The sequence below is a fragment of the Orycteropus afer genome, unplaced genomic scaffold, assembly GCF_000298275.1.
Source record: "Orycteropus afer afer isolate SDZICR_OR568_19922 unplaced genomic scaffold, OryAfe1.0 scaffold00002, whole genome shotgun sequence".
Classification (NCBI taxonomy): domain Eukaryota; kingdom Metazoa; phylum Chordata; class Mammalia; order Tubulidentata; family Orycteropodidae; genus Orycteropus; species Orycteropus afer.
This window is the reverse complement of record NW_006921589.1, coordinates 11,983,523-11,996,060: the sequence shown is the minus strand read 5'-3', so window position 1 is coordinate 11,996,060 and position 12,538 is coordinate 11,983,523. Positions and strand designations below refer to the sequence as shown.

At 49.9% G+C, this 12,538-nt stretch overlaps 1 protein-coding gene across 1 annotated transcript in view; it reads left to right on the top strand.

Moving 5' to 3' along the window:
* Nucleotides 1-12,538, top strand: part of RUFY4 (RUN and FYVE domain containing 4) — a 123,901-nt gene that overhangs the window by 56,270 nt on the left and 55,093 nt on the right. The window lies entirely within an intron of this gene.

The following is a 12,538-nucleotide window of genomic DNA, read 5'->3' as shown; positions in this document are numbered from 1 at the left end:
GTCCTGCAGGGCAGCTGAGAGTCAGACTGTGAAGTGAGTTGCACATCTTTAATGTGAACTCCAGTTTTGCTGCTTGTCTGTTACTGTGTCCCCTTGAGTGAGGCATTTAATCTCTCTGGGCCTTATTTTCCTCTTATGTAAAATATATAATAATCCCTACCATAGGGCCTTGATGAGCATTTATGAAATAATTCATGTGATCCGACTCATAGTAACCCCTCCTTGGGTTTCCAAGGTGGTATCACTACGGAAGTAGATTGCCCAACCTTCCTTCCAAGGAGTGGCTGGTGGGTTTGAACCACCAGCCTTCTGGTTAGCAGTCAAATGCCTTAGGCACTACACCACCAGAGCTCCTATGCTTTTCACAGTATTTAAAAAAAAGAAAAAAAGAAAGAAAGAAAGAAAACCTGAATTGTTGTTAAGTCCTATCAAGTCATTTTGACTCATAGTGACCTTATGTCACAGAGTAGTTGGGTTCGAATGGCCAGTTTTTTTGGCTAGTGGCCGAGCCCTTAACTATTGCACCACCAGGTCTATTTTAGTACATACTAAGTTCTCAATTATCAACAGATAATACTTACATCTGTTGATTAATATAACAGAAAACACACCACAAATATAAGAGCTTAGATAAGGGTCCCCTTATGCTGTAAATCTAAAATGGAACTCAGAGATCAAAGTGACCATTTGGAAAAAATGGGAGCAGAAGAACTTATCTTTGGACTGCTTTCAATGATTCATTTTCTTCCCTTGCTTCTGAAGTGCTCAGAAATCCAACACAGTTCCTCTTCCTCTCCTTGTAAAATTCCCCTAAACAGCAATGCTAGGTCATATGAGGCTATTTCTAAGTCCACGGTGTGGCCATGTAAATGAGCATGGACACATGTGTTATAATGTGGAAGGCCATGCTGATGTGTTGACCATGGCATACAGGTGTGTTTACACCTGTACAGTCTCAGAGAGAAACTTCCACGTAAGAGACCAATCTCAAAAACCTAGACTGCCTCAGGTCTGGCAGAAGAAAGGGGTGTGTGCTTCAGGGCTGAGGGGAAGGCTGAAGGGGGAGTCCCAGGTGAACAACTGACTGATCAAGCAAGACAAGGACCTCTTGCTCTCAAGGGACCTTTCAGAACCATAGGAATCCCTTCCTTTGCCCCTACCATGCCCCATCCTGGTTGATGGGCTGTCCTGCTCAGCAGGAGAAGGGGTGAGTTGCAGGAGCGCCATGGGCCAGGAATCCTGGACTGGGCTCTCATCCAACTCTCCACTAACAGTGGGGAGACCACACACCCTGGGCCCCAACCCCCCCATCTGTGAAACAGCTTAATATACTGCTCAGAACACTTTTCAGGGCTGTCTTGTGAGGCTCCACTAAAAGGCATTTATTACCACAGTTGCTATATGACTTCTGACGTGCCTCCCAGGTCAGAGCTCCAAGTCCAGGGCTTTCCCCAACTCCCCACTTTCTGAGAAAGGCTCAAGGAGGAAGCTCCTGACCCATCCAGCAAGTGAAAACATCAACCAGATGACTTCAAACCCCCTTCCAAGGGGATAAGAACTTTCTCAGGGTCATCTTGTTATGGGATACAGTTCTCAGCTAAAACTACCTGGGGGAAAGGATTGTGCTCCAAAGAACACATAATCGGGAATAGTAGATCTTAAGAACTCAGTGCCCGTGGAAAAAGACTGGCTCAACTATTCACTTGAAAGAAAATGACAAAGGAGGGAAAAGCAGCGAGTTAGTCACTAATATTAAAGTCTCCTTTAATCATGCCCGTTAACGTGTGAAGGTTTGTCAGTTTTCAGTGAGGGGCCCCTTCAGCCTTCCATTTCAGCCTTCCTCAGAACATTACGGAAACTACCTGAATCCCTTCGGTACCCTTGTGGGGTAGATGCTATTATTCCCATTTCCTATATGAGGAAACAGATACTCACAGAGTTAGTCAATGACAGAGCCCAGATTTGCAAGCAGATCAGCCAGATTCCTGGGCCCATGCATTTCCATCACAAAGTCTCACTCATTTTGTGCCTTGATGCTCTGTGCTCATCTGTCCCCACCTCTCACTCCCACTCCCTGAACCCAAGAGAGGAGCATCCCAGAGCACCCTTTGTGATAGTTGGAGCTGTGTGTCAACTTGGTTGGACCCCAGTTCTGTGTGGTTGTTCCCATGATGGGATCAGATGACTGTGCTCTGAGTGGCCAGTCTGCCCAAGGGGAGTTTCCCTAGGGGTGTGGCCTGCTTCCAAGATATCCAGGGACATCCTGGGAAGAGGGACATTCTTTGAGGGATTGGAACCGTGGTGTGCGGACTGCAAACTTTCATGAGTGAGCAGCCCACCGCTCTGCCTGGGGATCTTGGATTCGTCTTCTGTTGGAGTCAACAACCAGTGTACTGCCTGCCAGCCTTGAATTGCTCGGCCCCCTGCGCTTGCAGAAGCTAAGGCTGCCGCCAACCCGAAGTTTCCTCCAGGGACTTTGGACTTGCCAACTTCAATATGTTTGTGAGCCATTTTCCTAAGATAAATTTCTCTCTCTCTCTCTCTCTCTCTCTCTGTCTCTCTGTCTCTCTCTCTCTCTCTCTCTCTCTCTCTCTCTATATATATATATATATGCTTTGTTGGTTTTTGTGTTTCTCTAGAGAACCCAATCTAACACGCCCTTGTTCCTCGGCACCCCTCACACACACACTGACCTGGGGATTCAGGACTCCAGTCTGCAGAGGGTGGCAAAAGACATAAGGAGAGGGCAGCCAGCACAGAGTGGGGGCAGGCAGGAATAGGACGGTGTCCAGGGTCTGGGAGCTTGGCCTCTGCTATGAAGTGGGCGCCACACCACCTGGGGGTGGTGGGCTCTGCTATCTCCACTTTTCAGGTAAGGAAACTGAGGCTCAGACTCACCAAGCACTTTGCCCAGGACCCCAGCTAGGAAATGGTGAGACAGGTCTCATCCAGCCTGCTCACCCCCAAGGCCCTACTCCCTCCACCTTGAGGCTTCCTCTCTAAGCTGAAGCCTCAGAGGTACAATGTCCAGTCACAGGGAGCCCAGAGGACCTGGGGAAACTGCAGGGGAACCTCAGAGTAACTGCCCCCAGGACACCATCTCCAACACATACACCTCACACACACACCCCACACACACACCCTTGCTATGCTACAATTCCTTTAAGAGGCGAGGAAATAAATTAGCCCTGCTTGGTATATTGAGTGGTTGGGCTTCAAGAGGCCTAATGCCTGGCTCCCACATCATAATGCAGTCTGCCCCTTGCAGCAGTGGTGGGGAGCAGTGGAGGCAGGGGACAGTCTGGCCTGGCAGGGCCTGGTCTGACCTCCCACAGATGGCCTCAGCACACTGCCCAGAAATACTCGCTGCTGCTCCAACTTCATTCCCCTAATGGTGCTGCTGCTTGGCAACTGCTCTCTGCACCCCTGCCCCACATTCCAGCCAGCCCTGGCCAGGCCCAGAGGACACCACGGTTAATGGCAGGGGTAGGAGCTGCCTGCCCATACTTCTCGAGAATGAACTTCAGGCTGAGACGCTCTGTCCAAGGGAGAAGGGAAGACCAGCCCAACGCAGATTCCTAAATGCCTCTGCCTCAGAACTCTCACTGGTCTAGCACGCCTGTGCCTCCGTTTCCCCTCAGGGCTGAGGCACTCCAAGCAGGGAGGAGAGATGGGGAAAGGACCAGAGAGGAGTGTCAGAGGCCAGGGGCAGTCAGCCCTCAGCCCCAAGCAGGACCACACCCTTGAACATGACTAGGGTAAAGGATATTAACTCAACAGCCAGGAGCCAGCCAAAAGCCAGGCCTGGAGACAGGAGGCCTGCCAGCCAGGCTGAGCAGGCCCAGGCCTGGGATGGAACGTGAGCCCGTGGGGGCCCAGGCTGCTGGCTCCTTCCTGATCCTCAGGTCCCCCTACCACCATCCCCAGAATGATTTCAGATCCCCAGGACCAAAAGCCCTCTCCCTCTCCATGTCTCAAGGCCTCTGGTGGCCAGAAGAATGCACCTTGCACACCTCCACCTACTGAGACAGGCTGGGTGGGGGCCCCAGCTGCTGCTCGCTTTGAACCCATCGCTGTGTCTGCTGAGTCCACACTCCATAGGCTGCTCCCCAATGACAAAGAGCAGCGGGATACTCTGGCAGATGTGACCAGAAGACACAGACTTTGTTGGCCAACTCTGGTTCAAGGACTCCCTGTTGGGTTACTGTACTTGCCTTAGACTAACAGAGGTCACCGATGCCTCTACCCAACTCTCCACAGCAGTCTGAGGCCCTCCTAGCCTTCCTTCCCTAGCTTCCTCTCTGTTTCCTTTAACTCTGGCATTTTCCCTTTCCGGCAATCAATTCCATCTTGTTTCTTGGAGGAACCAGACTAATATCTCTAAATAACAACAACAACAACAATTACCCTTTATTAACTGTCATCCCTCCACTCTACACTGTACTAAAGGCTTTTAAGGGCAGCTAAGAAACTAAGGCACAGAGAGGTTACATAATATACTCAGGGACGCACAGCCCGTAAGTGGCAAAGCCCATGGTGAACTCAGTTTAACCTGGAGGTTGCTTGTGTAACCACAACCTCATACTGTGCTCTCTATAAGGGAGAAGCCATCTATTCCTGCCTCCTGGATCCCATGGGGAGAAAGAGGGTGGTTCCTAAAGAAGGAACAGACAGACTCACAGAAAGAAACAGGACACAAGACAGACTCAAAGAGGAAAGAAGGCAGGAATGAAACACAAAAGGAGACCCTGAGAAGAGGCAGCTCTGACCCCAAAGAATCCTGCTCCTGCAAGAGTGAGCCACCTCCTCCTCCCCAGGGCAGGGACGGGTTGGTGCGTTGGTTTATTGGACCAAAGAAAACAGAAGAGGAAGGAAAATGGGGCCCTACAGCACTTTCCAACACGACCTACTTATTGCCATTCCGGGCCAACCACCCCTAGCATGCTCTCTCAGGCACTTGACTGGGGTGTGCCAGAAGTACTCAGCCAAGAAACTCTGCACCCAGCCTCCTGGCAGCACCCAGGTCCCTGCCTATGGCCTCCACTCCTCATCCCCCAGCTCTTCAAAGGCAGAGCTGACATGCCTAGCCTGGGTCTCAGGATTCCAGCAAAGTGAGGCCTGTCACCTGCACAGGATCCATGGGAGTGACATCTGGGCTGAGCTGCAGGCAAAACTGAGCCAAAAAGACATGGCGGAGAGCCAGCCCACTGCTTCTAGATTCCTAGCATAACTCCTGCCAGATCCAAGTTCTCCGGGGCCAAAGTTGGCAGGTGAGGGGGCTGGTGAAAGTAAAGTCATGGACAAGGAAGGGGAATGAACTTCTAAGGGGTCCATCAAAAGAAGAGGGATTTTCAGGCATCTCCATACCCCCACTCCTAAATACACATGCATGCACACACACACACATCAACACTCACATACACATTCCCCACATCCCTGCTTGGTCCAGCCACATAAGAGAGACCCATCAGCTGGCTCCAGTCACCCTACACCCATCTTTCACCCATCTTCCACCTTGTGCCAGGGATAGTTTACAATTTGGAGCTCCTCTCTAGTTGAGTCTTCTAATGGCTATGGTCCAAATTTACCTTATCATTCAAGGCTTTCCCATGCTGACCCATCTCTTTTCCAGCTTCTGATGTTGGTTCTCCCCTCCCACCCTATACTCCACCCTCTTAACTACTCTGGCTTCCTGAATACACCCCACACTTCCTCACCTCTGGGTCTCACTAAACAGGGCTTGCCTCCCTACCTGTTGGTGAACTCCTACTCATCTTTTAAGACACAATTCAAAATGCCACCTCCTCTGTGAGGCCTTTCCAGACTGCCCCAGGCAGGCCAAGCCACTCCCTTCTCTAAGAACACATAACAACTTGTATACAGCCGACCTGGAGCACTCAGCACATTGTTTCCCGATAAAGTGTTTGAACATCTTCCTTCTCTGCTTGGGCCTCCCAGGAGAGGGCCAGGACTTATTCAGTAAGACGATGTGTGTGTATGGTATGTAGCAGAGGGTGGGGTGGGCAGAGGAGTGCATAGGTGGAAGAGAGGAAAGGTGGATGAAGGGTGAATGGGTAAAAGTGTAGCTGTGGATGGATGCAATAAGAGGCAGATGGAAAAGGAGATGGACACAGAGGTGAGAAGAGACATGAGAACTCAGAAAATTCCACTGGCTGCAGAACCAACATGGCACATGTGGGTACCAGCACCCATGGGATAGCAGACTGAGGCTTTGACGACTGGTCTATGGACTTGCCAGGCCATTCCTGACTCCTTTGCTTTCAGCCATAGCAGGAGAAGTGGGGTGATAAGGAATTTGATGGGCCACCCAGAAGTTCCTGAGAAAGGGGTGCTGGCAGGAATGCCAAGAGGAAATGCACAGAGGCAAAAATTTGTACTGAGGTCGGAAGACAACCCTCGCTGCCCTCCTTGTGACTGCCACCCACTGCCAGCCCCAGCTGATCGCCAGGATCCCATCTCCCTTCCCACTTTCTTCAAAGCTTGAAAAGTCCTTCTCAGCTGACCTTCTCCCACCTGCAGACATTCCTGTTTGACATCCACCCAAGCCTGAGCCTGACTGAAGCTGAAGAGAACTTAGCTCCCACCTCCAGGCCCACTCAGTGGGTACCCAAGGAGCTCAGGACCAGGATGAGTCCAGATATGGAAGGGCAGATCCCAGCTTCCAAGGAAAAGTAGCTCCTCCCAGTGCAGAGCCCACCCCTGTCCATTGCTCTCCCCACCCTGGGCTCGGCCTCCATCTAGGTTCTCCCTCTCCTTCTCTGGGGTCCCATCTGCCCCACTGTGGCCACCCACCCATCCATCCATCCCACAAACCTCACTGACCATCTAGATGTTGCTGTTCCTTTGCTAACTGCCTGGGATACTAAGTTCACTAAAACTTAACTGTGGCCTGAAAACACTGGCTCATGGACTTATTGGGGAGATAGATTTGTCAACATTCACCCCCAGAAGCAACCCAAAACTCCCATATCTCTGGCTAGAAAGGACTACGAAAGCCGGGGTCCCTCCATCCCCAACCCCTGGAGTGGATCTGGAGATCTGGTTGTCAGCTCTGGGCCTAAGGACTACTCAGACCAGGAAGAGGAGGGGTTGACCAGAAGCACCAGGGCTGGGGGTGGGACATGAATTTAGGGATCAGGACTGAGATCATCAGCAAAGGGGCCTGGACCTTTAGCCTTGGCTGAGCCCCGTTTTCTCCCCACAACACATCCTCCCTGGACGGCAGCCTCTGCTTTAGCTGCTCAGGTTGCTGCCCCCCCAGGGGCTGCCTTAGCTTGTCTGCCTTTGGCACCAGGCTTTCTCCTGGTGCCAGGGCCCCTTGGCAAACACATACATCAAACAGGGAAGCAGTGGCTGGCTTCTTGCCTTTTCAACAAAGGAAGGGTAGAGGGTGTGGCCTCTTTCCCACCTTCACATCCTTCCACCACCCCATCCAATGGATAAGATAACAGAAGTAATCAGCTAACATCCCACCACCACCACCATTCCAATTCCAAGGAAGGTCTCTAAAGCATATCACAGGTTGAAAAATGTTTCTTGTGTTTTATTGACTATGCCAAGGCATTTGATTGTGTGGGTCATAACCAATTGTGGGTAACATTGAGAAGACTGGGAATTAATTATTAATTGTACTCATGAAGAACCTGTACATAGACCAGGAGGCAGTCATTCCAACAGCACAAGGAAATACTGCATGGTTTAAAATCAGAAATGGAGTGTATCAGGGTTGTATCCTTTCATCATACTTATTCAATCTGTATGCTGAAGAAATAATCCAAGAAGCTGGACTATATGCAGAAGAATGTGGCATCAGGATTGGAGGAAGACTCATTAACAACCTGAGATACGCAGACAACACAACTTTGCTTGCTGAAAGTTAAGGATGAAGTTGGAGCACCTGCTGATGAAGACTAAAGACTACAGTGTTCAGTATGGATTATACCTCAATATAAAGAAAACAAAAATCCTCACAACTGGACCAATAAGCTGCATCACAATAAACGGAGAAAAGATTGAAGTTGTCAAAGAATTCATATTACTTAGTTCTACTATCAATGCTAACGGAAGCAGCAGTTAAGACATCAACAGACATGTTGTGTTGGGCATATCTGTTGCAAAAGACCTCTTTCAAGTGCTGAAGACTAAGATGCACCTAATCCAAGCCATGGTATTTTCAATCACCTCATATGCATGTGAGAGCTGGACAATGAATAGGGAAGACCGAAGAAGAGTTGATGTTTTTGAGTTGTGGTGCTGATGAAGAATGCTGAAAGTACCATGGACTGCTAAAAGAACTAACCAATCTGTCCTGGAAGAAGTGCAACTGGAATGCTCCTTGGAAGCAAGAATGGCCAGACTTGATCTCACCTACTTTGGTCACATTGTCAGAAGGGACCATTCTCTGGAAAAGGATATTATGCTTGGTAAAGTGGAGGTCAATGAAAGAGGGGAAAGCCCTCAACAAACAGATTGACATGGTGGCTACAGTGACCATCTCACATATAGTAGGGATCATGAGGCAGGCACAGGACCGGGCAGTGTTTTCATTCTGTTGTACATAAGGTCACTATGAGTTAGAGACGATTCAACAGCACATAACAACAAGTATCCCCTTGTTCTGTTCAAATAACAGGTTCTTAGTGTATGTACAGGTCCCTTATGAGCACAATGAAGTGTTCTGGAATTTTCATTCTTCACAATTTTATCCATAATTTGTTCTGATCCACACAGTCAGATGCCTTTGCATAGTCAATAAAACACAGGTAAACACCTTTCTGGTATTCTTTGCTTTGAGCCAAGATGCATCTGAAAACAGCTATGATATCCTGCATTCCGCATCCTCTTCTGAATCCAGCTTGAGTTTCTGGAAGTTCCCTGTCTAAGATTAAAAAAGATAAGAGAAACAGATAAGGGAAGGTGAACTCACCTTCCCCTAAATCCTTCAGGACAGAGAGTTCACGAGATCGTGAGGCTCTGAGGCAGAGGAGGGGCTGTGATGACCTCTGGAGGAAGGCCCTAAGTTCTGCAATGTCAACCCCCTCTCCCTGAGCATTGTGCACCTTAATCAAAAGTAAGAAGCCAGTAGTCTGGGTGCTCAGCCCATACCTCCAGGCCCCCCACCCTGGGGCCCTGAGCTAGACTGAAGCCTTCACTAGAGTCACACATGTGACTCCAAACACTGTTATGGCAACAACTGCATCCCACCAAGCCTGTCCCTCACTGGGATGATGGCCAGGGATAGAGCTTGGGAAGTCCAAAGAATTCCATTTGCAAGTGCCTAGTACTGTGCCTGACACGACGGAGTGTGGCCACAAATATGCCATGATCTCAGCCCTGGAGGGGAGTCCAGTCAAGTAGGGTGGACAGAGCACTTCAGCACACACAACCTCACCCTCCTTCCAAGGGTACAGGAGACCCAGGTGAGAAATCAGTGTAACTTGCTACCCTGTCACCTGGTCCTAGCCAAGCCCCTGTCCCTGGGGCACCCTGGACACCCTTACCCTCCCACCCTGCTTAGGTCTTTAACTGTATCAGCTTGGCCACCCCTCCCCACAACTCCAGCACCATACCTGAAGCAGTCGCCTCCCCCTTTAGGCACTGGCTGACCTCCTGGGCTCTCAGCACTAGCCCGGTGTCAGGGCCAGGAGACCTCCAGGGACTGGGGGCAGCAGTGGGGCCCGGGCTTCAGCACCGCACAGCACACGGATCTCATGATGCCGCCCATGCCGCCTGGCGCCCAGTAGGCTGGGGCGGGGATATGGGCGACAGGGAGCCGGCCAGCCCCCACCTCTGGGGACCCCTCAGCCTAGTGCTCCTGTGGGTGGCTGCAGAGCCAGAAGTGCCCCCACCCACAGTCTGCGCCCTCTGGGTCCACACCAACTGGAAATTGGAGTGCGGGGCTGGTGACAGGCGGTGGCAGGTGCGTAGCCAGTGACCGAGGGAGACCCCGAGGTGTGCTGGCAGGCGCGGCGACAGGGAAAGTATCAGGGAGGAAGGCGGTGCAGACGCTGAGTCTGGGAGGAACAGGAGAGAGCAATGAGAGAGACTGGGAGCCGCGGGGCAGAGCTTGGGGGACCCATCCTGAGAGAGAAACCTGCAGGGAACGGGGCCAGCGGAAGCCGCAGGGTTTACTTGCGCTGCTGGTTAGATAGTCCCTGGGGGCGAAAACAGCAGCCCTGGCGGGTCCCCACTCCGCCTTTCCCGACTCTTGGGGCAGCGGAGTCTAGACAACGAGGAGCGCCGCGAGGGTGGTGGGTAGACCCCAGCCTCAAGGATCCAGAGCACAGCCAGGGTGGGGGAGCCACAGCCCACCTGGGCCACCCCCCGGTCCTGCCTGGACCCAGCAGCCCACTGCGGTCTCATCCCACCTCTCCAGGAGGGTGGCTGAGTCGGAGTGGGCTCGTTTTACCAGGCCTGGGAGGATGGTGCTGGCAACCCGCACCCACGGAGTCCCCTCGGCCGACTGAGATGGGGAGGAACAGGAGGGAGATAGGTGCTGGCACCCTCCTTCCCTCCCCACCGGCACCACACTCCAACTAGGACCCAGAGGGGCAGCTTCACAGTGTCTATGTGCCACCTGGTGGCGATAAGGAACTAAAACGACGGCGCAGTAAACCTTCACCCAAATCCCGGTAAGCGGACAATGAATGGCAAGTGCAGGTGATGAAACCGGGAAGGAAACCTGAAGAGAAGCGACTGCTGCTACCGCCTGAGTGCCCCCCACAGAAAAACAAACCACACTCACTGCCATGGAGTCCGACCGGACTCATAGCGACCCCTCCTTGGGTTCTATGGAAGTAGATTGCCCAACCTTCCTTCAGAGGAGTGGCTGGTGGGTTTGAACCACCAGCCTTCTGGTTAGTAGTCAAGTGCCTTAGGCACTACGCTACCAGAGCTGCTGCATAATGAAATGAATTAACAGTCGTTAATTAAGAGTAGGTAATTAATTAAGAGTAGTAGTTTGACTAACCACCTAACTAATCAAATAACTAGTCAAGTAACTAGTTAGATGACTAGGTTAGTGAGTTAATTAGCTAGTTGACTGGATGGTTAGTTAACTAGTAACTAGCTAGCACCTATCAGGTTAACTAAGTAACTAATTGGCAGGTTTATTAACTAATTACCCAGTCGAGTAACTAGACAGATGACTAGTTAGCTAAACTAAGTTAGTGAGTTAAGTAGCTGGCTGAATGATTACTAAACTAGTAACTAGCAAGTTAACTAAGTAATTTTTACTGGTTTATTAACTAGTTACCCAGTCAGTTAACTATTTTGTTAAGTAGATAACTTGTCAAATGACTAGTTAGCTAACTAGTGAAATTAGTATCCAGTTGATTGGCTGAGTAATTAGCTGACTAGCTTACTGAGTGACTACATGACTAGCTAATTAAGTAGGGAAGTGCATAATTAACTACATAAATAAGTAGGTAACTGACTAGGTAACTTTGTAACAAGCTAACTGCTTGTTGTTGTTGTTGTTGTTGTTGTTGTTATGTGCCCTCAAGTCACACCTGACTCATAGCGACCCCTCCTTGGGTTTCCGAGACAGTATCACTAGGGCAGTGGATTGCCCTATCTTCCTTCCGAGGAGTGGCTGATGGGTTTGAACAGCCAGCCTTTGGGTTAGCACTCAAATGCCTTAGGCACTATGCTACCAGAGCTCCCAGCTAACTGCTTAGGTAACCAAAAAGTGAAACTACCCCACATTGGCCTGTGGGGAACCATCCCCCCTCTCACCCATTCTGCCCTTGATCTAAACTAAGTTAACTAGCTATTGACTGCTTGGATGGTTAGTTAACTAGTAACTAGCTGGTCTCTATCGAGTTAACTAGGTAACTTAGTTTTGCTAATGAGTCATCTAACTAGTTAGTTGACTGGATGACTAGTTAATGAACCTGTCAGTTACCTAGTTTACTTGGCTGGGTAACTAGTTAATAAACCTGTCAGTTAGTTAACTTGATAGATACCAGCTACCTACTTGTTCAATGCATCAAATCTATTCTTTAGATGGTCTCTAAATTCAGGAGGCATATATTCAACCTCATATTTTGGCTCTCTTGGACTTATTTTAATTGACTTCAACTTCAAGTTGAACTTGCATATGAGCAGTTGATGGTCTGTTCCATAATCAGCTCCTGGTCTGGTTTTGGCTGAAGATATTGAACTTTTCCACCATCTCTTGCCACAAATGTAGTCAATCTGATTCCTGTGTGTTCCACCTGGTGAAGTCCCACGTGCAGAGCCGCCATTTGTGTTGTTGAAAAAAGGTGTTTGCAATGAACAAGTCGTTGGTCTTGCAAAATTCTACCATGCAAGTTCCATCATTGTTTCTGTCGCCAAGGCCAAATTTTCCAACTACTGGTGATTCCTCTTTGCTTCCAACTTTTGCATTCCAGTCACCAGTGATAATTAACACATCTTGATTGCATGTTCGGTCAATTTCAGACTGCAGAAGTTGATAAACTTCTTCAATTTCCTCACCTTTGGCTTTGGTGGTTGGTGCATAAATTTGAATAAT